At 43.9% G+C, this 26,334-nt stretch overlaps 1 protein-coding gene across 11 annotated transcripts in view; it reads left to right on the top strand.

Moving 5' to 3' along the window:
- Nucleotides 1-26,334, top strand: part of STRBP (spermatid perinuclear RNA binding protein) — a 65,737-nt gene that overhangs the window by 4,473 nt on the left and 34,930 nt on the right. For 9 of the 11 annotated variants that reach the window (XM_089534711.1, XM_089534709.1, XM_089534708.1 and 6 more), the window contains one exon: nucleotides 5,734-5,912. The gene's annotated coding sequence lies outside the window, so the exon portion shown is untranslated. Of the gene's footprint in view, nucleotides 1-3,271; nucleotides 3,375-5,733; nucleotides 5,913-13,270; nucleotides 13,349-26,334 lie in introns of those variants that run through there. The other 2 variants (XM_089534710.1, XM_089534712.1) reach the window with 2 other exon arrangements.

Here is a 26,334-nt window from a genome sequence, read left to right as displayed (position 1 = left end):
AAGACGTAGCCTTTGGGGAGAGAGATTCCTTGCTGCCCTTCATCCACCGCTGTCAGGATCCAGCTTCCATGCCGATGGCATGGTGCATCATCGCATTGTCTCTTAGGCTGACCTGGTTTCCCCAAAACGAAGCTTCTGCTCTTCCTGGTGGTGAGGGTGGCCTCTGAGCGCTCAGTGCCAGGCAGGAGCAGCAGTTCCAGATTTGGTGGCAGCTCTTTACACAAGCCTTACTTGCAAATGTTCATGCTTTTATTTTGCTTCCCTTCACACGCTGGATTTGCTGTCCCCTCATGAGCGTTCGTTGTTATACAGTACCACAGATTTGAAGGAGACGTTGGGGAAGGACATGGAAGGGGATAGAAGATGGCCTGTTGAGGGTGCAGAATATAATGAAAAAGGACATTTGCAACTCTTCCCTGGCTTTGCAGAGCTGTGCCTCTGTTGTTGTTGTTGCCCCAAAGAGCTTCCCCTCAAAGCAATGATGTTTTTAGACTCCTGGCCGAGATCTTGTGGATCTAATACTGTTTAATATTTACCTCTCTGGCTGTTTGGCTCAGTTAATCTGTCAACACTTTCTAGTTTTAGCTGAATGGAAACTGTCCTTCTAGAACAAGGATGGGCTCCAGATGTTTTTTGGACTACCACTCCCAGCATCCCTCACTTTGGGCTGTGTTGCCTGGGGCTGCTAGGGTTTGCAGACAAATAACACCCGGAGCGGCCTATGATCTATATCCTAGAATTTTGTATCTTAGAAATTGGCTGCTTTTTTGCTATTTTGTGGGTGCAAGATTTCTGATAACTGACAATTTAATTTATTACATGAACATACATAGTTTGACTGAATGCTGCAGAAAAAGTCAGGTTTGGATTTGTTTTTGCTAAGAGGTAATGGCCCTCATTTTCTCCCACCATTGTTTAAAACATTCCTCATTCTGCAAGCCTTCTTCTGTGATAAGCTGCTATGTTTGTGTAAACAGCAATCCTCTAAGATGGCATTCCCAAGTCTTGAGACTACAGATCCTAACATCCCCAGCCAGTAGTGCTAAGTATTGTTGTTCCAACTCATCATCATCATCATATTTATTTGTCTCCCGCCTCTCCCTGTGTTGGATCGATTTCTCCTTTGGCCCACCATAAATATCCCTGAGTTTGCCAATCCACATGGAAATTTCCCATCCTGTCTTTGACTTGGATGCATCGAATGTCTGGATCTCTGACTCTTCTTTTGAGAGGAAAAAGTACTTTGCGTACGCTCAGAGATTTTGGCATGGGGTGGATGCGTTGGATTGGTTCCAGGCATTTGTTGTTCTGCTCCACAGGTCAAAAGAGACCCTTTCAGACAGGTCCCCCATTTCTTTAAGCCGTTGGGCGCAGTGGGCATGTTGAAGGTCTCACAACATGGCTGCCGTGAGAGCTGTGATTCCTCATCAGAGGGCAAACGGATGAGACTGAAGCTGAATCTGCACTGCAGAAATAATGCACTTTGACGTCGCTTTAACTGCCATGGCTCCATCCTGTGGAATCCTGTGACTTGCAGCTTGTTGGGGCAGCACAGCACTCTTGACTAAATATCTCACAAACCTATAGATCCCAGCATTCCATAGCACTGAGCCATGCCAGTTAAAGCAGTGTTGGACTGCTTTATTTCTGAAGTGCAGATTCAGCCCCAGAGAAAAATAAACAAGTAACAAGGCAGAGAAGTGAGCTCTGAGCTTCCAGACACAAAACCCACTGTTTTTGAATGCAAGTTCCAAAGTCCGTTTTGGGTTAATACCTTTTATTAGGCCAACCGAGAAAGCACAGCGTTCTCTGTGACCTCAGTTCTCTGTTTTCCAGCATCCACTTTGCAGAAAGCAAACAGATGACAAGGAGGAATTTGGTGAAGAAACCAAGTACAAGGGTGAGATGGTAGTGTAAGCCCCAAATTCCCGATCCATTAATGGCCCCTCATAAACCACAACTAAATGCCACCCATTTAACGGAAAGCAAACTAGTGGTGCTCAGGATGTGCCAATAAAGCATATACCCACATAAAAAACACAGCAGAAATGGCCTTGGCTATCCTCTCTAACCCTTTCAGATGCTTCTTCCCTCTTCCCCAAATACCTCTCTGCTTGGGACATGCTTTAAAACGAAGCACTTTGCTGAACCTACCTGCTGTTTTTATTCTCTAGGAGAAGCTTTAGGGTCAAGAGACTTTCCTGGAAATGAAGATGGCGCTGAAATGGCAGTCATTTCATTTGTGTCCGGGCAGCTTCCCAGTTCATTTACTCATGAAATCAGGGAGCCTGGCAGGTGGCAAGTGAGTTCTCCATGGACCACAAGCGTTAATCCTCATAATTGAGTAGTAGATCTGGTAGAAATGAACAGGGAGACATAGACCAAATCTGGTACATTTCTCCTTCCACTACTGGTTTAAGTGGTACTTACCTGTGAGTAGGTGGGTTTAACTTTAGAACTATGTTATAAGTACATAGATGTGGACGGCAAGTAGGGATATTCATTGTGTGTTCTATTCTACATATTCAAGTTTTAACACATACTGGGAGGGGATTAGTTGTTGCAGTGAAGAAACAAAGCGTCTCATGGTGTCTTAAAAAGGCCAACTGGTTTTAATTTTGTGAACTGTATCCCACTTTTGCATCTCATGAAGTGGACTGCAATCAACAAAAGCTTATGCCAAAGAAGACAATTAAGTCTTTATGGTGCCACAAATGGTACTTTTAACATTTTTTATTGCTTTGAGAATCCACGTTGTTTCTGTGGAGTTTAGGACAGTATACATGGGCGATTCCCAGTGTTATCCTTGCAGCAATGTTGCCAAGTGAGTTCGATCTAGAGAGAAGGCAAGCCCAAGGTCTCTTGTGGCAGTTTGAACCCTGGGCTTCATTGCCCGGGTTTGATGCCATGGTGGCTTCCGCACACATTTCCCACAAAACTTTCTGATTGCCTGGAAGAGTGATGAGGCCGAGAGGAATGGCAGAAGCTGGATGAAAATAGCCAGTATGAAATTGGTTTAAAAAAAAACCCCTTCCTCCTGCAAAAGGAGAGAGATTGTCAAGAGCCATGCAATCAGGATCCTTGTGAATAATCTTTAGACACTCACAGTAAGGTGAGGGAAGAGGCATGTCTCTTTAAGAGGGATCCAAAGGGCAAGATGGAGTGCTTTGTGTGTGGTTGTGTGTGTGTGTGTGTGTAGCTGGTAGACACTGAGAGCCAGCTGCTCATTAGGTGAAGGAGGTAAAGCTGAATGACTTGGACAGAGTCGCCTTCTCTCTGGGAGCTGTATTTTTTGAAAGAGAAAGGTCTTTTTTTACCTGCGTCCGGTTCAGGGTTGTATAGAGGACTCACTGTAAGACCAACAACAACAAAAGGTATTTATTCCCTCCCGCCCCAAGGAGTGAAATATCTAGTTTCCGTGTGTGTTCACTCCCCCAAAAAAGAGGCTTTCTGTAAAGCACTAAAACGTTTGTGGCTGTTTGCCAGGATGAAAGGATAAAAAGAGCAGGCAGGGGGTAGTTTTTTCGGCTTGTCTTCATGGTTACCTTTGAAAACCTCTAGCTGTATTACCATTGATTCTGGCATTTGTGGTCGCAAGTGACTGAAAAGGCTTTGCCTCTCTGTCAGGTTCATGTGTTTTTGTGTTACGCAGGATCCCTTGCTGGCTAGCACCAAAATTTAATCGTTGAAAATGAATGATTGTTTAAAATAAAAGTTTATAAAAGCCCAACAGCACAAAAACTGTCTTTGCAAGGTAAAGTGGCAGGCCTCTCAGTTGCACAGGAGTCTTCTTCTGTTCCGTTATGTTTGAAGAAAGATGTTATGAAGTCTGCTCCCATTTTGCATCCTTGAAGAGACAGTGTTGCCGGTGCCTCTTACTTCTTGTGGAAGTGAGTTGTTCTGTAGGTGTCTAAATAAAGACTGCAGATCTCCTCGGATAAGGGCATTAAATGCCTGAAATGCTGACAGGCGTAGAGGTGGATGTGGATTTACACTTGCTTAAAATACTAACCTGGAACGGGTCTTGATAGCTGGACATTGCAGAGAATTTGCATCTTTTAATGGGTAATAAGACCTTTCCCCCTTGAGCTATTGCCATTGATGTAACCAGAAGGTACCTCTTCCTTTGTTCCTCATCTTTATCGATCCCTTTCCTAACTCCAAGGTGGAATTAACTTTAGGGAGGTTCTTGTCCAGGTGGGAGTTGGAGCTATTTCCCCTTCTTCTTTCCTTTTCTGGTGACTCTGTGAACCACCTTATGCAAGGTTTGGAAACTTAATTCTTTTTATAGAAACCACTCTTTCTCTCCCCACCGCCCTCCTTCTCTGAAAGCACCCACACATTTTTCCATGCTGCTGCAGAACCGACTGTGCTTGAAGGCTTGGCTTTTTGGAGGTGGGAGAAAAGGAGAGAGAAGGGAAGGAGGCAGGAGAGGAAAAGCGCCTGCTGCCGAACTTGGCTTGGGCCAAAGGGGAAGTCACTTGAGATGCTGCTTAGCCAGAACTGGGCATCTGGTAAGGTCCTTAGCAAGGCTTACAGGCGGCACTTTCCCTATAGGCATTTCCCAACCCCTCCTCCCCTCTCTGTCTGGGACACTTCTTGCACAGAGAGGATTAGAAAGCCAGCCACCTGTCTGCTGCCTCTCCTTGCCCTCTTTCGCCTGCAAAAGCCTGCTGATATTGGGGAAGGAACCAAGGAAGAAGGAGGGCACACTTGCTAAGATCATGGGGGAATGCCACGTCCAGCTCTGCAAAAGCTAGTGGTGGCCTCTGTGTTGGCTTTACGGACTATGTGGCCATGTTCTAGAAGAGTTTATTCCTGATGTTTCGCCAGCATGAAAACATGGCCACATAGCCCGGAAAACCCACACAAAACTACTTACTCGTGGTGTTGTGTACCTTCATTTCTGATTTATGCCAAACCTAAGGCTAACCTATCATGGGGTTTTCGTGGCAAGGTTTGTTCCAAGGAGGTTTGCCATGGCCTTCCCCTGAGGCTGAGAGAGTGTGACTTGCCCAAGGTCACCCAGTGGGTTTGATGGCTGACCCAGGACTTGAACCCTGGTCTCCAGAGTCCAGTGCACAAACCACTATGCCACGCTTTACTCTAAGTGCTCTGGTAAGCCTTTACTCTGTTGCAGTCACTTAACACTGAGTAGTCAAACATCCCAAACTGTAGTTGGGAAGTTACTCCATGGAGAAATATACAGTACTTCATTGCACAGAGAGCCTGTTTTCTGTGCAGAATGTGTGTTTCTTGCATAAACGACAGAGTGTTTCCTGTGCGGAAAATACGTTTCCAGCACAGGCAACAGTATTTTTTGTGTAGGAAACCTGTTTTCTGTTCGGGAAACGTGTTTTTATTTTTGCTTTGAGCAAAACCTCATATATGTTTCTCTGCAGAATAATTCCTCCGCAACCTTTCAGGATACTCTAATATCGGGGAAAACTGCACAAAAAGCTCACTACTCTTGATGGGGTTTCCTGACTGTTGGGAAACCCATTTTTCATCCTATAAACAAATAATTGCAACTATTCTTACTCTGCTTAGCTGGTGCTAACTTTATATAAACTTCCACAAGTCACAACATTAACGTAATGCTGGTTAACAAATGAGAGTGGTAAGCTGCCATTTGAAAACACTCACTCACTTTTCTGTCATCTGGGGTTGAATCCTTTATTCAAAGCCATGTTCTTCCTCTCAAACATGTAATGCTTGTTGTTGTCATTTCAGCCCCTGTCAGTATTCCTGGTCGAGCTGGAATTCCCTTCCTAGTCCATAAATCAGTGAGGCTTCTATTTGCCGAAACCGCCAGGTGCCCGCTGGCTTCTTTGCTTGCGCTCATAAGGAACAGCAGTGGTCACAACTTCTTGAGGTGCAGCCATCCCAGTCGGTGTACAGCTCTCTTCACGGTATGTCTCTTTTGTTGCTGCTCTTTAGTTTACTTGTCAGATACCTGTGTGTGTGTGTTCCTTGTACGCACAGTTCTTGAAGAGAGGGATTTCTTTCCAAGATTCTCCCTTCCAAACCTGCCGCCTACAAAATCCATCCGCTGGTTCACTTCGAGAGAATATCCCTGCCATCCTGCTTCTTTCCTGGTTGTTGACGGCTAACTGTTGTCTCCGCTTTGAGAAATGATTTAGAGCCCTTCTTGTATGTTGCGGTTTTGGCTTGCTTAGTCATAAAGAGCCTCAAGACGTTACCTTGATTGACGCAACAAAATGTAAATTATATGCTGTTTTACTAGGCACTAATTCATCCGACTTGAGGTTTATATGTCAGGAAGGCACAGCTCTGCTCATTACAGTGGCTTCTTTTCCTTGGATGTGTCACTTTCTGCGGAAGAAATATTTGTGTTAAATTGTGTTATTCTTTTAGGGAGGGGGCAGCAGAGAACAAACTAACCATTAAGATTTTTTCCATCGTGAGGTTTTGTTCCTCTGTGTGTGTGTGTTTTCTAAGCGCCAGTTCAAGAGAGCTTTGGACCGTTTTTCCTCCATTTGGACTATGTTACGACCATTAACTTGGAAACTATTAAGGAACTTGAGAATATCTTTGGATTGGATGAAAGGTCAGTTTATTTATTAATACCAAAAAACCACACAGTTCTTTTCTGGGGGATTAAAAAGTCACTCCAAGTGGTTTGTGAAATACAGAACCAGACACAAAAGTATCAGTAATCCACCTGTAAAACCCAATTACTGAACAAAAAGACAAAAATCCAAAGAGCCAGCACTAGGGATAAATTACATTTGTCAACAATTAAAGGCTTCTTTTTAGAAATTCGGTGCAATTGCTGGTGGAGCAGAGATAGAGGAAAACAGCCTAATCCTGTGGCAGGGCCTTATATGTTGCTTCTTTCAGTTTAGCCGATTGTCAACAAGAGCAGGAAAGTCCATACTTTCTCAGCACTCCCTCACATGTTAAGTCTGCTTTGCTGGGTTGTTGTAAGTGCAGTGGATAATGGATGCACAATGCATTGAATTTCCCCAAGTGTTGTTATTGCATTTGGTCCCATTTTTATTTGGAAGGGGAAAAAAAGGAAACAGACCCTGTTTACAGGGCTTTAATAAATCAACGCAGGATTAGCATTTCCCAAGGAGCTGCTCCTGGATTTTTAGGTGGCCCAAAGAGGCCAGCTTGGCCCAAGCAACTGCATTAAACGGCTGCTTTCTCCATTCTGCTTATTGGCAGCCTTGCTTTTGGCAATTCTTTGCAGCCAAACAGAACAATCCCAGTCGTTCAATTACTGACGTTGGCTTGTGTGGGGTGGGCGAAAGTGGGCACTCTCTGCTCATGCCATGTTCAAGTGGTCCCTTGAGTCCCCCTGTGCGAGTCAGGGATGGATGGAGGTTAGTCTTCAGTCTGCCCTTTCGGCCTTGTACATTGCATGATTGTAAGCATAAGGTTTTTTTCTCGTTGGGGAGCACCAGAGCATCATTGTTAGAGCACCTGGAAGCTGTAGAAGCATCCTTCTGAGAAGAACCAGAGGAATATGCTATGGGGATTTTTTGTGGGTTTTTCGGGCTATGTGACCATGTGCTAGAAGAGTTTATTCCTGACGTTTTGCCGGCATCTGTGGCTGACATCTTCAGAGAATGCACTGTGAGAATGCACTCTGTCTGCATTCTCTGAAGATGCCAGCCACAGGTGTGGTGAAAGGTCAGGAATAAACTCTTCTAGACCATGAAAGCCTTAGACTCCACATCCTATGGGGATATTCCTTGATGCAGCTTGTATACATGTTTGGATGGGTTTCTCCAGAGTTTTGTGTTGGAACCAGGACTTTGAGGGTAGAGCCAGCTAGGTTCTGTTCAAAGTATAGTGTCTCGATCGAGGGAAGTAATATTACCACTTTATTCTGCTTTGGTCAGGCCTCACCTGGAGTACTACTTCCAGTTCTGGGCACCATAATTCAAAAAGGATGTAGACAAGGGGTGTCATATTGAGGAGGGAGCAAGCTTGTTTTCTGCTGCTCCAGAGACTGGGACACATGCAGGTAATGGATGCACACTACAGGAAAAGAGAGTCTACCTCAACATTAGGAAGAACCTCCTTACAGTAATAGCTGTTTGATAGTGGAATACATTGCTGCCTCAAAGCATGGTGGAATCTCTATCTTTGGAGGTTTTTAAACAAAAGCAGGATGGCCATTTGTCAAAGGGAGGGCTTGGATGGCAGAATGGGGTTGGATTGGGTGGCCCTCGAGGTCTATTCCAGCTCTATGATTCTCTGAATGCACAGAGGTTTTCCTGTAGGTCCATATGCACAGTCCAGTCCTCTTCCTTCTATGACTGGCAACAGAGAGAGAGAGATGTTTCTCAACCCATTCTATTTGTTTGTTTATTAAGGTATATTTATCACACTTTATATCTGTATCTCTGCATTCTTTCCCTTTGCACTTTCTCATACCTTTGGTGCTTTTGTACCTCTGCATATTTTTTTCTTTTTACCTTTTCCTTACTTTTAGTGCTTTCCTACGTCAACGATGCTTTTAATTTGGTTTCCCGCGGCGCAATATTTTACTCTCTGCTGCCCGTTTTATCTTGGTTTTATGTTCTGCTTGTTCACCTGTGGTTTTATTGTAATGCATTGTTGCACACTTGAAAAGTATTTTATGTCCTTAGCAGATTGTGCGCCATCCTGGGTGCTTTGCAGTTAGTGGGCGGGAGAAATGGATGTCAGGGACTGAACTTTTTCAGTCCCTGTGCTGGGAGGTTTCGTATGCAAAGCGCATGCCGTGTCACTGAGCTCCCAGCACTCTGCGGAAAGAGGCATTGGTCTTGCCCAGAATCCTTGCTAATAGATAACAGAGTTTTGCTGACATTTGACAAGCAATTTTTCCTAAAACTGGACTACAGGTGTGGAGGGGAAGAAAGAAAATCTGCTGCAGGCAATTTCTTGTCCAACGCTTTTTTCCCTCCCTGCTGGCAGTTTGCGATTTGCTTGAGAACCTGACAGCCTTAATCAAGAACCAGGCTTCCTCTTGAAACATGCGGGGCCTTGGTGTCGGGGAGGACCTTGACAGGTCTAATTTTAGCCCCATTAGATTTGCTCCCTGCTATGCCCCTATTGAAAATGTATGTCTGTAGAGCGAGTATTGGCTTGGGGGAGAAGTGGCCAGAAGTTTGCTTCTGGATTTGAGGGGAGAAAAGAACAAGAGAGACCCTCTCTTTCCACACAGGCACACTAAAGCGAGGCCCTGCACATTGCTTTAGTGCAGCGGTTCCCAAACTGTGGGTCATGACTGCTTTGCGAGTCGAACAACCCTTTCATAGGGGTCGCCTAAGACCATTGGAAAACACATATTTCTGATGGTCTTAGGAACCGAGAGACCATAATTTTATGGTTGGGGGTCACCACAACGTGAGGAACTGTATTAAAGGGTTGCAGCATTAGGAAGGTTGAGAACCACTGCTCTAGAGGAACGCCCCTCATGGAGCCAAATAAAGTAATTATTACTTTATGTTGACCAGTGGCAGAGTCTGGGAAGGTGCAGGGGTTGCAAAAATAGGCAGGAGCCATCTTACTCACCTTCTGATATGGAAGATCTGTTCCAGAGCACAAGTTTCTTTCAGATGCTATTCCTGTCTCCTTGTCTTCACCTGAAGACACCTGGTCTCCATTGGGTTTCTCCATAAACATTTGATACTCCAGAATGTGGTGGCACAACTGTCTTTTCTTCCATTATAGTTTCTTAAAGAAAAATAGTAGGATAGGGGAGTCCTTTGGAGACGTGAGAAGATAGAAATTGCTCTTGTGCTTCCTGTTTGGATGAGAAGGATTTGTCCCTTAGTAAAGTATATCTGTGTTTAAGTTGTTGGTATTATTGTTGCATGCTTTCAGATTATTTCTGACTTACAGCAAGCCTAAGGTGGCCCTGTAACAGGATTGTCTTGGCAAGATTTCTTCAGAGGAGCTTAGCCATTGCCTTCCTCTGAGGCTGAGATAGTGTGCCCAATGGGTTTCCATGGCCAAGTGTGGATTGGAACCATGATTTCCTGGAGTCTTAGTCCAACACTCAAGTTACTACACCAGACTGACTCTCAATGCATATTTAAGACTGAGTTCTGCAACTGGTTAAAAATCTTTGCCTAGGTGAACACTGCCCAGCTTCCTCCTACTTTGCATGTGATAAAGGTGAGATCAATTAGGTTGTGCGCAGTGTGTGTGTGCGGCCAGGTGAATTGAGGACATCGGAAGGTAAACTTTAGTGTGTGTGTGAGAGAGAGACATACACACACAAACGGAGAGTTTGCTTGTAACTTGGCATAACATTTCCTACATCTCCTAAAGTGGACTCTCGTCCATCTGAACACTTTTCATCATAGCAAATCGATGTTTAAGCTGTTGCAAGAATCTTTTGCTGCAATAGATCAACATGGCTACGCCTCTGGAAATTATTTTATTGCATTTAACTTTAGTGCTATAGCCTTTGCAATGTGTGTTCTTCATTTCTGTTCCTATCAGTACTCTCCTTCTTAAGACGGTGATTATATGATCTCCTCCTATGTCTTGCAAAAACATTCTGGGGTTTTGCAGTAGTGATGTAAAGGAAGGCACCAACATCCGAATCCATGCAGCAAATCTCTGGGCCCAAAGAGTAGCTGCCTTTCAAACAGCTGCTCAGGAGAGTGATGTAAAAGTCATTTCTGAAAGTTGGCTGGTTTCCTTTTGTTTGAGTCTCTCTTCCTCTCTCCATAACTTAGGGCAGGCTCCATCCTTAGCGGGAGCGCTCTGCATTGTTGATTTAAGAGAGAAAGCTGATCTGTTACGGAGTGTCAGGCTTTGTAAATATATCTGGAACAGCTCCATCTTGGCAGTGGACGGAGCACCCTGCCACAGAAGCCAAACACAGAAGTTGCCATTTGGATTCTGGGGAGAGCCGGTTTCTTCCCCCCTTTTTTCTGTGCCCTTTTGGAACATTATGCTGCTGAAATCGCTTGGTTTCAGGGATGGAGGTGGAAGTTGAATGTTAGACGCTGCTACTTGTGCCATTTTAATGTGAGTGCAGTGCTAGAAATAAATTATTCTGCTTTACCGCTGTGCAAGAACAGAAAAGGTCTGTGGAGTTTGCTTCCTCATCATCACACCTGCATTATGCACTGTCACTTCGTGATGTGGGTAGGAGGATAACTTTGCAGAGCGCAGGTGCACTTGTCCCCTGTATGTGTCTTGGAAGGGATTTTCAGTTATGCAAGTTCATTTTGGATAGCACCGATCAGCCACTTATAGGTGGTACCTGCAACCTGTGATCCCTAACCCTAGGGTTGGCCCTGTTTTCCCTCCTCATCGCTGTGCTGTATGTATGCACCCAAAACCTGATCGCCCAGATCTCCTTCTCATCAACAAGAGGGAGAGTGCAAAGCAGGTATACCCAAAGCTTTGGTATCAGCTGCATACAACATCCCTTTCCCAGTTCCCCCTTCCCTTTTTTCTGGCTCACATCTGCAGATGGTTAATGGAGGTCCTTGGCCTCTGGATCCTGCGACTATTGTTTTAGAAACAGATAGGGCCACACACATTCGCAACCCATGGGTCTATGCGTGTCCATGCATGCCTAGCAGCTGCGGTGTGTTTTCTCCCATGAAGAGTTTATTTTCATTGAAATTGCCATGGAGCCAGCACATCCACTTGGGACTTTTTCCATGCTCTATGGTCAAATGGTCATGCTGGCAGTGTGTAATGGGTGATGTAGTTTAACATATCTGGAGAGCATCTGCTTGAGGAAGGATTACATAGAGTGGTTAAGAGTTTCCACACAGACAAGGGGCAATCCAAAAATTGTAAAAGGTCTTCCATTTAAACATGATAGCTGGGGATTGGGGGAGTTGTAGTCCCCAGGCTCTGGATCAGTTTCAGATTCTTCCAGTAATTTATTGGATTTATATCCCACCTTTCTCCCAAAATGGGATTCAAGGTGGCTGAATCCTATTTCTGCTTCTCTGGAGCAGATCCTTAGTATTAAATACCTTCAGTCCAGGTTCAGATTCCACACTTTTCCTGATACCTGTGTTGATTTTGCTATGCAAGTATCTTTTGCATAGCAGAAAGCAAATTTATGTTCTGCTTTTAAATTTTTGATATCTTCTTCAGGGTCCAGCTATAATTCCTTGCTCTGATCAGCTTCAAGTTAAATGCCAACCAGGGTCCAATCTAGACACATCCTTCTGAAATTGTGAGAGCCTGTTCAAAACAGAGAGAGAGAGGTTATTTTTTGCTGTTTTTGTTCTTTTTCTGAAGACTTCCATCTGTTGCAAAGCAATATCTTCATTTTGTGAATGCTCTGCCAGATTTTTTTTTTGGGGGGGGGGAGTGGAAGGAAGGAAAAAATAATTAGCACAGTTGATGGTTTAGAAGAAACGACTTCTCTGTCCTTGCCTATACAACAATTGAAGTGTTCTGCAAATTGTGGATCAGCACAGAGTTCATTGGGAAATAACCTGCAAGATACCTAGGTGCACATAAGCAGAAAGCAAAGACTTTACTACATGGAGCAGTGGTCTGAGTTGGTAAAATCCAGCTTCCCCATGTTCCAAACATTCTGGGGCTGTATCTCTTCGCATGATTTCAAAAACTGGATTGCCTTCAGAAAATAAACCAAATTACTTCACATCTTTTGAAGGTGGGTTTTTATAGTGGTCTAGTATTTTCTGAAGCCCATCTAACCTGGCCGAGAGGTTGGTGAAAACAGAGAGAAAGTCTAGCATATCCTCCTCCAGGACTGTTGTTGATAGCAAACAGCTTGAAATAGAAACTTGAGTATATTTAGGAAGGATATTTTATTTACAGTTTGTCATTGGATCCTTCTCATTTAGAGCTTAGTGGGCTAAGAGAGAGTTTGGATGCTGCTCTAATCATCCATTTATTTCTTCATTTTCTTCTGCCACAAGCAAGTTGGGATGTTGGGCAGCTCCAATCGAAGGCAAGAATGCTAGGAAGCTATTAAGTTGTGAAGCTTTGTAGGACAAGAGGAATCTCTTAGGTTGAATTGGCAGCCGTGTTTGGCCATTTGAAGCCCCCTTTTTTGGGGGAAAGGCCTTTGCAAATACCTGCAGGGAGGCAAAAATATTAACAACCTGCTTGCCAATGTTGACCCCACTGCCCCCAAAATAGTTGTGTGTTCCCTGGGTGCGCCTGTTTCTTATCTTACCACAGCAACTGGTAGCATTGAAACCGTTCTGCTCCTTGGTGCTCAGCTCTTTGCTACTTGTTGGTTATTGATAACAAGCTTCCTTGTAGAAACAGTGCTAAAACCCAAGGGCACAGGCTTCATTCGGACACTTTGGGGTGGAAATAATACGGGAGGAAATCTATACCTTTGGGAATCCAGCCCAGAGGCTTTCCAGTAAGTACTTAGACCACTTTGGGAGTTATATTCTGGAAGGGGGTCAACAGAGGTAGTGAGAGAGAGTCAGAGGGAATTCTCTCCAGGCACAGGAATATTTTTTCTTGTTGTGGTTTCTTGAGAAACGTGGGCCTATTTTTTAAGCTGGGGTGTAGAGTTGTGCAGCCTCCCAGGTGTTGTTAGGCTACCATTCCCAGCATTCATGGCTAGAGGCCAATGGGAGATGTGTCCCTCCAGAAGTTGTTGGACTTATGTGATTCCCACTACTGTTTTGTTATCATCATCATCAATTTTATGATCCATCTGGTGTTAGCAACTGGACTTTTAGACTACCATGATGTGGATTCTGTTCAAAAACCTAAGGATTGGGGAGGTATAATTGTGTATAATGTGGCATTCTCTGAGCAGTTTGGTACTTTCGGTGATTCTTCTATTCTGCGATCCTATCTGTGCCGGTTTCTTTCCCAGTCCATTTGGAATTGCTCCCAGAGCAACTGTGTCACCATTGGAACCACTGTTGTTTTCTTCTCCCAAAGGCACTGAATCTCTTCCTCCTGCTCTTCCTCTTGTTATTTTTATTAATTTAGATCTCACCTTTACCATTCCATCCAAGTGCAATGGAAGCCACCTCTGCAGCCCATCAAGCGGAGAAAAACAGTCCAACACTGATAAGGAATGAATTGAACACACCGTTATTGGGACCCAAGGCGGTTTACAAAAATTAAAACAAATATAATTAAAATTAGTTATTGAAAGAGAACTAAGAACACATAAAAAGTTATAAAAATACTACAAAGTAATGCCTAGAATTTAAACACTTTAATAAATAATAATAATAATAAAAATGTATTTGTGTTTCCCAGCCTCTCCCAAAGGATTGAAGTGGGGTTACAGGCTACAGATTCATTGAAAGACGGAAGATAAAATGCAGCAGAACAAACCATAAACCCCATGCCATTAAAAGCCCTTGTAGTCACCTGTTCTAGGGCATGCTATTCCTGGCTGAATTCAAGATGACAGATGCCTCTCTTCCATTTTGTTTTCACAACTACCCTGTGAGGTAGGTCAGGCTGAGAGAGAGTGACTGGTTCAAGGTGAACCTGAGTAGGGGTCTCCCAAGTCCCAATCCAGACATGCGAACGCTCCAACCCAGATGGGTGCTTGTGTTTGTGAAATCTCTCTTGGAAGTATCCTTCAGGTCATTCAGGATTTCTCCTGCCAGGTGTGCAATTTTCCTGCTGAGCTAGAGCTCCTTTCTGCAGACCAAGCAAGGTCAGTGTGTGTTTTCTCTTTCCCTTCCTCCCCCCCCCACCCATTTATATAATTCCTTAAATGCCCACTCTGGCAACAATGCTTTGCTTAATGCAGAGTTGCATTGCCTTCTTCCCTCCCACTGCCTGGTCTGTCATATGAGCACAAAAGCAAGACTGCTCCAAGGTAGCAGCATCAGCATAGGATAACATCTCTAATGCCCATGAAAAGGAGTAGTAGAATCCAAGATGGGTACAGCTATTAATGCAGAGATTTGTGTTTCTAAACTTCTCCAGGAGTGTGATAAGGGTTGCATTGACCTAGGACTCAGGCCATAATCGCCCCCCCTTTTACCATTGGAACCCCCCTTCAGTCCCTCCCTGGGAAAATCTGTCCTTTTAAGTCAATCCATTTCCTTACTGACAGATGGAGGAATTGTTTTCCAGACGTTCATCTCTGTCTGTCTATCCTCTGTCATTTTTGAGGATGTCTCATTCAATTTATTCCTCATCAGCATTGGCCTGTTTTTCTCAGCCTGATGGGCTGCAGACGTAGCTTCCATTGCGCTTGGTTGGAATGGTAATTGGTTCCAGCCACTAGCTTTGGCTTGTTGAAAGCTGGTGATTCTTTGTTTGTTTGTTTGTTTGTTTGTTTTTGTTTTGTTTTGTTTTGTTTTTGTTGTTTAAAAATTGTTTTCTGAAAAAGTGTGAATCCTCAAACCTCATCCACTTAAAATAGAATTGCTAGGAGTGTGCTAAGCCTGCCTTAGTTCCAGCGTTCAATCTTAATACTTAACATTTCCATGTCAAAAAGCATTCTGTACAACTGTTGAACCACGATTGCGTGTGTCTGTTTGTAGTCTTTGCGTGTGTCTGTTTGTAGTCTTTGCATCTCCTTGCTCCCCTTCTTTAAGGAAATGTAAATGCAAGTTCTCATTTTATGCCTTGCAGTGTCATTGTGATGGAGACTGAAAGAAAGTGATTCACCAATGTCACTTAGGGAGATTCAAGGGTTATTTGAACCCAGCCCTGGTAATGGAACATCTACTTGCTCTTGAAGGTCCATAGGCCCAGGTCCATATTCTGTGGATTGTTTCTGTCTGGGTTTTCTTCCTCCAGTCTTACAGTAATGAGTCCTGCCCAAGAAAGATCTCTTCAAAAGCAGAGGTTCATCATAGCCTTTTGCCAGTCCCTGGCCTTTCTTCCTCTGAGGCAGAGAAACCCTGCATTAAGCCTTCCCTTTGGCTTCCAAAGTCTCATAGAGCCAACTCCCTTCAGTGGCTGACCAAGCCTGTTACCATTGGGTTTGCTGTGTATTCACAGATGTCTCCTGGGTCTTCTCTGTTTGCTGTTACCTGTCAAGTCTCCTGAAGCTGCTTCTAGACCTGTGGTCCCTACAGAATTGCTGGGCTGAGATCTCCAAGTCTGGACAGTTTGCTTGCAAAGCCAAGCTGGCTCCTTCCTTCCTCCCTTCCAGCTTGTTGCTCCCTCTCTTTTCACTTATCCTCCAGGCTAGCCTTTCCATGGTAGCTGGCTATAGCCGCACCTTTTCTCATCTGTTGCAGGTGACCACATTGAAGCCAACAGACAGATAAATTGCCTTCCTTCTGGTTCTTTATCATTGCTGGCTCTACTTGACTGCCATAAGGTGTTTTTATCTTTCCAGTTTCCCAAGTCCTGCTCTGCTGGGTTCCTCCAGATTCTTATGCCAAATCCCACTGGCCACTTTTAGGAACAGGGCAAACTGTTATATTGACTCGAGAAGTTCCATGTGCGTAAATACATCCAAAATGTGTCCCACTAGGTGGAGCAATAGACTGTGGGAGGATGTGCGGTTGGGCCTTTTTTGCTTTGACACCCTGGTTGTGACCCTAAGGCTACCCTATTGCAGGGTTATCCTGGCAAGATTTGTTCAGAGGAGGTTTGCTATTGCCTTCCTCTAAGGCTGAGAGAAGGGGACTTGCCCAAGATCACCCCAAGGATTTCCATGGCCGAATAGGGATTCAAACTCCAGTGTTGTAGTCTACTACTCAAACCACTACCAGACTGGATCCCATGGCAGACAAAAACATGCTTCACTTAAAAATGAGGAGGCAAACAGGACCTGGTGATGGCTTCTTTCCCTGTCCCAAACAGAACTGGCCCTGAGGCATCCCTTGGTGTCTTACAGAAGAGTCCCTGCCTCATCCTGACAGTGGAGGCCAGTAATTTATATGGAGTTAATTCGAAGGCTAATGGGAGACGCTGTTCGGCTTTTGCCAGGTCACAGCTGAGAAACCCCTCACTACGCTGGTCATAATGTTTTAGGAAACCCATTTGAATGCCTGTGATACTCGTTACTGGGGGTTTAATGCACCGATTAGAAAGCGCTGGAGCATGAACGCTTCTAGTTTCTGAAATATCTCCTTTCGCTGCCAATGGAGCTTCTTGGGAATGCATTCAAACCCCCCCCCCCTTTCTTTTTGCAAGGTCGGAACGATCACAACTGATCTGGAAGGGTTGTTGTGGTGCTTCATCTTAAGCATGTTGTGTGAAAGAAAGCCCACTCCACCTTGTGACCAGCCATGTGGCTGATGAAGCCCCATATGTCCCCGCATGTGTGGCAGGCAGTTGGATCGGTTCCTGAAAGGAACTGGCTTGTTTGTGATCTTGAGCTTCCACCTACTTCCACCATTGAATTCCGGTGACTCAGGCTTCTGTGTTTTGGAAGTGGGTTGGGGAGACTGTCCTTCTGACACAGAAGGAAAACCTCCATTCTTTCTTGCTGTGGATAGTTTAGCTTAGCCAAGTGTCTGAGGAACCTCTTGGGGAATCATTTTGCGCATTGCACATGATAACCTTGGATTGTCATTGCCTATACAACACTGGCTCTGAACTACCTCTCTGGTGCCTTTGCTTTTTGCATCCACTGTGCATGGTACGTTTTTATTTTCAGTGCTAAGACACCTTGGCATATATTTTTCTTGTTGTTATCTTCTGTCAAATCAACCTCGAGTGATGGAATTGACTGACCTGTAGTGCAGTCTTCCTCTTTTCCTCCTGCCTTCCACTTTAGTGAGCATTGTCTTTTCCAATGAGTCACATCTTCTTGTGATACGTCCAAAGTATGACAGCCACAATTTAGTCATCTCAACTTCTCGAGAGAGTTCAGGCTTGATTTGCTCCAGGACTTGTTCATTTGTCTTTTCAGCAGTCTACAGTATCTGTAGAGTTTCCCTCCAGCACCACATTTCAATGAGCTGATTTTCTTCCTGTCAGCTTTCTTGGCATATATACCTTGAAGCATTATGTGTTAAGAGGCGCCTAGTTTTTTAAAAGGAATAAAAAAGCATGCCTTTCCCCCCCATAGAAAAAGTGTTCTAATTGAGTAGGCAGCAACGTGGTTAAAGGGAGGCAGAAACGTACAGTAATCCCCCTTTTCTCAGTCTGTGCTTTTCCCCCTTCTTTTTACTTTGCTCAGGAATGTAGAATATTTGCATTCTTCTCCGTTTCACTGTTCACTAAATGCTGCATTTTGTATGTTTTAAAAACTGCATGTAGTCTCCCCCCCCCTTTAATTGCTTGCTTCTGGGAGGAGAATACTGAGCATTGCAAAATTTGAAGTCCTCCCTCCCTCCTCCTTTCCTCCCGTTGCTCACCTTTGCTGTTTTGTTTCTTCCTTCCCTTCCTCTTCTAGCCCCCACAAACCTGATTTGTTTTCTCAGCATTGGGTCCCTCAGGAATTATTCCTGGATGTGCAAGAGTCCTGCAGAGTATAACTATTTTTAGCTCTGCAGTGCGGGGGTTTTAGCAGATCCCATTGTATTGTAAGGGCATGGCTGCGTTTCATCCCACCCTTGGAAAAGAGAGCAAGATGTTCCCACCAGGTTTTTCACCAGCGAGGGGGACAGCAGCCCCTCAAACCTCCTTCCAGTGATTAAAGCACTAATTTATTGGAATGGAATTGCCCTTTGTTTCTTTATGCCTTTGCAAGCTAACCTCCAGTTGAGCCTAACCCAATACTAGTATACCTCAGTTAACAAAGCAGATACTTTCCCAGGTGTAAACGTCTTTACCAGATTATGTGGTACCAGAGGCAGAAATAATAGGGAAAGAATAGGGATGGATTCCTATACCAAAATCAAAAGAAGATGATTTCAACATGCTTCAGCAAACTCTTTATTCAAAACTGACAATATGCCTGTATAAAATGATGCAAGCAGGACAGGTAAGCCCTACATAAGTCAACAAAATCATTTTGCACCTACTAGTCACCACTTGAAGGCTTCTTCCAGATAATGGGAGTTAATGGGGTAATGGGAGTTGTAGTCCAGCAGTATCTGAAAGGCCAAATGATTTTCATCTCTATCTTAGAGAGAACCTCATTTTGATATTATCAGAAGGATGTCAAGCTTACAAAAATGATACGGAAATAATAGGGATAGATTCCTATACCAAAGTGATATCATAGTGGTTTAGTTGCATAATGTGGAAGGGACCTGGGTCTTCCTCTCTGTCCTTGGTCCCTACCATGACTGCGTTTATCTTGGCCTTCTTCCACTTGTGGTTCCGGACAATGAAGGTAGAAATAAGTTGCCACACGTAGAGAGAGATTCATCCACCAGCCATCCAGAGTTGAATCTCACCTCCTCTCCATACCAGGGAAACATTTGCTCCCATGCTAAATGACTGCAGGCTTGTTTCCCAGTGACAGATCTATCCATATGACTGCATCTGAGACAGTCGGAACAGAGGAAACGAAGGAAGCAGAAATATGAGCAAAGGCCCTGCTGAAGAATGATGCGTAATCAGCATCTCTTGACATGCAAGCTGTCTCAGCGCATATTTCATTCCTGGGGTGGGGAGGAGAAGGGATGGAGTTTGCAGACAGCTAGACAGGACTGACAGTGTGATCCAGCACATGCTAACTTCCTAGTGCATCCAGTGGACCTTATTCTCTACAGAGTAGGCTTTAGGATTGGACTCTTTAGGTTTGGCCAGTCCTCCTGGGTACAAAGCCAAATCATCTATCCCTAAACCCCTTCCAAAAAACCCAACTATCTGGCAGGTTACTTGTGGACTGATTTCAATGATTTCAGTCTTGCCTCATCTGCTGTTTCCATTCTGGAATCCTTATAGTCTGTTGATGCCTGTTTAAATGTATAGAGAAGTTGCCTTCTAAAAAATGTAGCTGATCTTGTTATGAGCAGTTCCCAAGTCTGCGCATCGTACAAGCATTCTGTTGCTTTGCAAGGGACCCAGTCACAAACAGATTTTCAAACCTCTGCCAGAAATATGCCATCTATTGTGTGGTGTCAGTGGAGACCTCATAGGAGCCATGGAGAAGGATGGTCATGGAGGAAGATAGCTGGCAGTGATCTGTGCAGGTGAGCTAGGTATCTACACTTTGTCAGGGAAATGGAATGAAGTGCATTTTCACATTTCAATACACCAGGGTTTGTTGCTTCCTTACTGCAGGACTCAATAAACTGTGGCTTGTCCATCATTTCTGGCTTGTCCCCCCACACACACACACACACCTTCAGCCCTTTTGTCAGCTTTTGTTGCAGAATGGGCAGCCAAGTAAACAAACTTCGGTGCAGGTTGATGTGTGGCAACAAGCCATAATTCAAACAAGCTTGAACTTGTAAGCCAGCCACAAACCAAGAATTCAGCTGGTGGCTTACGGTTAACAAACCATGCTTTTTAAAAATCGGAGTTGAGATTCATACATCACAAGAAAGCAGATGAGAGTCCATTGAGAGTCCAAGAGAAAGGAAGTGCAGCTACAGAACAGGAGTCTTTTGAAGCATGCTAATAGCTTGCTTAGCACTAGGTATGAAAATATTACACTGTTGCAGAGGAAGGAGGGCTGTTTATCTTGTCTGCACTATTTAGAAATGTAAAAAGCACCTCAGATCTCTGCTTTTTGTTACGGAAGCATATTTAGACATAAAAACGGCATTAGAATCAGAAAGGATTTCTTTTTTAAAAAAGAAGAAATGCTTATTCCAAACATTTCTTTTCTTCTTTACCTGAATAAAACGCAGTAGTCAACAGCAGCTATTTCCCTTCTTGAACTGCCTCCATGGGTTGTTCCCTATTGACAGTATTTTGAACATGTTGGCGTTTCCTTCTCTCTCCCCTTGGTCTCTTTTCCCTTTTCATATTGCAAATCTGCACTTACACCGTGGCCTCCTCCTCCTTGTCTCTCTTTGCTGGTTTAAAGATTAATGAGCCCTTCACTTAAATGCACTGCTAGCTTGTCAGTCGCTCCCTCAATAGTTTTATGCATTTTTAAAAAGGGATGCAAACGGAAGGGAAGCCAGGAACTTTTTAAAAGATGCAATTAGGAATAGGATTTGTGGACCTAGTACTCAAAACGGGGTACAGATTTTCACCTCTGGAATATTTCTAAAGGAAGGGTGGCTCAGAAGTTCCACATCACAACAGTGCATGGCGTAGTATTACTTTTTGAAACGGATATTACATCACACACAGTTTCATTAATTATTTTGATATATTCAGCCGTATGTAGACCAATCTGGCCTCCCACGTTGTTAAAGTGCACTTAAAGAGAGCTTGCTGAATACTCTATGTGCATTTGCCTCCTCCCCTGTAACTTTTTAGCCTATGGTAAAAGTGTTTTGTTTTGCTTCCAGGGGCTGTTTGGACCAAAAGAAATTGCATGTATTCACTGTTTCCCACAAACATCTCGCAAAGTGTCATCTAGACTGGGTTGGTTGGTTGGTTGGTTGTATATCTTGTTAACAACATTTACATACCGCCCACAACAAAACAGTGGTGACCCTCCAGATATTTTTGAGGCTGCAGCTCCCAACAGCCCTAACTATCATGGTGAGGAATGCTGCAGTCTTGGCAACATCTGGAGAGTCACATCATTCCTACCCTTGACATACAGCAAGTTTAAGGCACCCTAATGGATCGATGCAATTTTAAACAAGGTTTAGGGGGCTGTATTCCAGGGGTGAAACCAGAATGTTGTAGTAGTTTGAATGTTGGACTAGGATTCCAGGAGGCCATGGTTCAAATCCCTGTTCAATGGGAGAACTTGGAACTCTCTGAGCCTCAGAGGCAGGGAATGAAATCTTGCCAAGAAAACCCTATGATAAGGTCACCATAAGCTAGAAGTAACTTGAAGGCACATAACCATTGAGCCATCTTAGTTCCATGGTTTGAGTGTCAGACTAAAACTCCATGAGATCAGAGTTTGAATCATTGCTCAGCCATCAAAACCCACTGAGTGAGGTTAGGCAAATCAGACCCTCTCAACCACAGAGAAGGGCAATGGCAAACCTCTGAATACTAAATCTTGCCTAGGAGAGGGTTTTGATAAGTCAAAGTCGCCTTGAAAGCATATCACAACAGTTCAAATGGTGCATGGGGGGGCATATGCAAAAAGAAGTGGACCCCAAAATACCCATATATTCTAATTTAAAGGTCTTACTGTCTGTAATGCAAGGTTTAGAAGAGGCATTTAAACTTTGAATGGTGTGTGTTCAAAAATGTGTGAAACCATCCTTCGATGGTGTCATGGCGAATGGAGTATGGTAAGCTGGGGAAGCCCAGGAGGACTGGGTTGAGCCCAACAAGCAGAGGTTCTTCACCTCTGCAACAGAGTTTTTTGGAAATTCACTATAAATCCAGGTGCAGTGTAATGCTATCAGATATGCCTTGTTGTAGATGAATGTGTGTTGGGGGATTGTCTTGGTGGCCTGCCACAAATTCCTTTTCCACAGAAATCACATTGTATTAGAAAAATGAGTGTAGAAAGGTAGGAAGAGGGCCATCTTTCCAGCATGCACTGCCTTTTGAAATTCCACTGGGCACCAGCATTTCTGCTGTCATTCTTGGTGTTGCACGAAAACATACTCATTGGCCCCAGGCATTTTAAAGTATTATGCCGGTTGGTTTGTCCCACTGTGTACTGCTCCTTTGATATTGTTTTCATTGCAGCGTTTTACTGTTTTATGGGTGTCTGTCATGGGTTATTGGGACGAGGGGATTTCTGCCTCTTTTATTAAAGCTGTTATGTCATCCTAGTAAGAAAGGCAGACTAAAAATTAAATAGATTGAGTCTCTCTTATCCAGAATTCTGAAAACCAGATTATTCCAAAATTGTCCAGATGGGTGGTTGAGACTGTGACACCTTTGCTTCCTGATGGTTCAGTGCACACATACTTGGTTTCATGCGCGGAATTATTTAAATATTGTGTATAAAATTACCTTCAGACTCTGTGTATTAGATGTATACAAAACATAAATGAATTTCATCTTTAGACTTGGGGACCATCTCCAAGTTAGTTCATTATGTACAGTCAGCCCTTCTTATACATGGATTTTTTATACACACATTCAAGTATACATGGTTTGAAAATGTTCAAAAAAAGTATAAATTTCAAATATCAAACCTTGATTTTCCATTTTTTATAAGGGACACCATTCTGCTATGTCATTCTATTTAATGGGACTTGAGCATACATGGATTTTGTTATACACGGGGGATCTTGGAACCAAACCGCAGCGGATAACAAGGGTCCACTGTATGTGCAAATATTCCAAAATACAAAAACCCTCTTTTTTTGCTTTGTTTTGTCAAAGTCCTGTATCCCTCTTTCCCCCTCTTTCCAGAGAAAGCTGTTTTCTTCTTCTTTGGTCAGATCTCTGGGCCCAGTTGTGGTCTCAGCCCAAGTGCGCACCCTTAAAGAGAAGAGTTCAATTATAATGTCAGAGTCCAGCGCTAACCCTCCCATGCAGGGCTTCTCCGAACAGCTCTTTTCTCTCCTGTGACCCAGATACACAGTTTCCCTGCTGTGATGGATGCTGCTGGAGAGAACTCTGGATGCAGGCCAGGAATTAAAATTATACTGCAGAAGGAACATGGTGCGCTTTCTAATTTTTTTTCCAGGTCTCTCTCTATCTGTGGGGTGGGAAAAGCTACCTGCAAACAGCAAGCAAGCAAGGGCAACAACATTTGGCAGAGGGGCTGGTAGAGGATGCAGGGAGGCAACAAGAGTGATAAACAATCCAACTGATACCTGCTTTTTACAAAAATCAGTCTGTGTCTATCGGTCGGTCTTTCCCCTCCTTCCACATGGAATCTAAAACAGGACTGGTTTCCGCTCCCTAGAGGCATTTTGAGGGAAATTGGGGAGGGGGGGGAGGACTAAATCATGGGTTTATCCAAAGATGTTTTCTGTGCCCTGTTTCAAATGCACGATCTCTGCCCTGAGACCTTTCTTTTATTTGTTTCTGCCTTTCATTCTTCTGGGAGAAAAAGCTGGTTGAACAAGCTTTTACAATGATACCTGTCAGACCCGTCTTCCTTGCTAGCAAGGCACAGAGGTGTTGCAGAGCTACATTCTTGTTGCTTCTCTGAAATTAGTTGCAGGTTGCCGAACACAGTTTTCAAGGTGTTGAAAACATCCAGTGATGTGAGGAGTTTATCTGTGATTCGCTCAGAAGTCCTTGGAAACTTGGTCTGTGTCCTCAGACCCTGATGGAGGTATGCTTTGAATCCAAGGTGGCTCACAGGTGATGGTTGTACTGTATTCACTATGGATTTTATCACTGTCCCTGAATCTTCCCAGTCCAGCCATGGGGTTCCCCAGAATTGTCTTCGACATGCAGCTACTGAGGGATGGCAGGGGGCAGATTTCAGAGTCCTGGCATTTGGGTGAGGAGGGATCCTCATGGAAATAATAGATGTCTTGTTGGATTTGCTCAGAGGGGTTTCAGAGCAGGAACAAGACCAAGGAAGAATGACTTTGGGTGTGATGTTATGGTTGCTGAAGGAATCAGAGAGGAGAATTGGACCTGGATGCTATGTGAGTTTGTCTGTTGGGAGAGTCAAGCGGTCTGCTAATTTGGAAGCAGGAATGACCTCTAGTTTTGAGGCTTTTCTATGCAGTCATCCTAAACAGGATAGACCTAAGTACTGGGAACGTAAATGGGGAGATCTTTGGCCATGTGGCAAGGGGATGCCATATTCCTCTGATGTAGGTCTATTTGTGCAAAATGTACAAATACTCTAATACAGTAATGAGCCACCAGATCAGTCTCTTAGTCAAATATGGTCCTTTGGCTGGTTCACTGACATCTTGATGTCTTGACTTTGTTGTTGTTATTTGCCATCAAGTTGACTTTTCTCATCCTACGAATGAGAAATCTTAAGGAGCCACCTCAAACTAAAGGGCATCCATGGCTTCATCGACTGAAGCAGTCCACCTGTAGTTCAGTTTCCTTTTGTCTTGACTATTATGTCGATATGACATGAAGCTGTGAATGCTTTTGGGCATTGCATTGTGTTGAGAAGGCAGGACTTAAGGATGGAGATGTGAGAGTTGAGGAGATTTGGCCGGGGGAACGAAGAGAAATTTCCAGTGCATGAAACAAAGCTGATTCACAGTGTTTATCTGGCTTTTATATCTCGTAAACCAAACCTTTAAAAATAACGCACAGTGTTAATGCAGTATCCAAATAGCCATAAAGATTTGAACTGGCATGTTTAGTATTTTAGGCAAGGGAAGATCTTAAATAAAGCAAATGGAGTGTAGTTTGAAAGTTGTTGCCAAACGCTGCAGTATCCCTTCTGGCATGTAAAAGGAGAACAGCTTGGCTACATCTGGATGTAACGATAAACCGGCATTCTAGTGGATAATCCTGGCTTATTAGTAACAGGTAGCAGCTTGGTTTCTATTCCCTTCCAAGTAGCAACGTCTCAATTCTCTGGCAAACGAGAGCATTACAGAAACAGGAACAAAAACCTCCAAATGATTTCTTTTTTGAGTTCTGCCTTCGCTGTGGACGAAGACAAAAATAAGACCTCCTGGCTTTGTTTTGCATTTACCTGCAGAAAGCCACTCAAGATAAATTCACAACTTGGGTTTTTAGTTTGGATTATTATGTGCATTTGTGGTTTCACTTTAATGCTTCCCTCTCAGCAGTTTAAAAATAAATAAAAGATATATGGCCTTTGATCGTTAATTCCAAGGGATAATGGCTTGAAAACCATTTAAGTACAACTTTGAAACTGCTGGGTTTGCCTCATGTGCTACTGGCAGCCATTCCAGGTGGCTAATTAATTTCGTCAAGGAATGCATTTTTAGAAATAAGCATTCTTTGCCTGTCTGTCTGTCTGTCTGTCTGTGGGAGAGAGAAGAGGTTAAGGAATTGGACAACAGTCTAAGGCGTAAGGCACTGGAAGGGTTTCCATCCTATATTGCTGCAGCGGGACTCAGTTACTCTTCATCCCTGCCAGAGTAGACCAACAATTCACATAATGCAACCTGATGTGTCTCTTCTAACACATCCCATATCATGAGAAAGTGCTTCTGAGGAGTCCTCAGTTGATATTAGTAAAGGTTTTAGGAGGGTCCAGTGATGACAGAGCATTTATTGTTATATGCCTTCAAGTCATTTCTGACTTCTAAGTCCAACGCTTAAATTGCTGTGCCATGTGGACTTGAAGGCCACATGTGACCCACCCTTGATGTAGATGGTGCATTGCATAATCGTTGGATTGTGCCTTCAAGTCAAGACCAGCTTATGGCAACCTTCTCCTAGGTGCTTCTTGGCAAGATTTCTTTTTCAGAGGAGGGTTGCCTTGGCCTTCCTCCGAAGGTGAGATTGACTTGCTCAAGGTTGCCCAGTGGGTTTCCGTGGCTGAGCAGGGATTGAACCCTCATCTCTTGAAGCCACATCCCAACACAAACTGGACTCTCTCTGGGTCTCTCA

The sequence above is a fragment of the Sceloporus occidentalis genome, unplaced genomic scaffold (genome assembly GCF_023333645.1).
Source record: "Sceloporus occidentalis isolate IW3139 unplaced genomic scaffold, rSceOcc1.0.p SCAF_8, whole genome shotgun sequence".
NCBI lineage: Eukaryota > Metazoa > Chordata > Lepidosauria > Squamata > Phrynosomatidae > Sceloporus > Sceloporus occidentalis.
The sequence above is the reverse complement of the archived record's forward strand: the minus strand, read 5'-3'. Positions and strand labels throughout refer to the sequence as shown.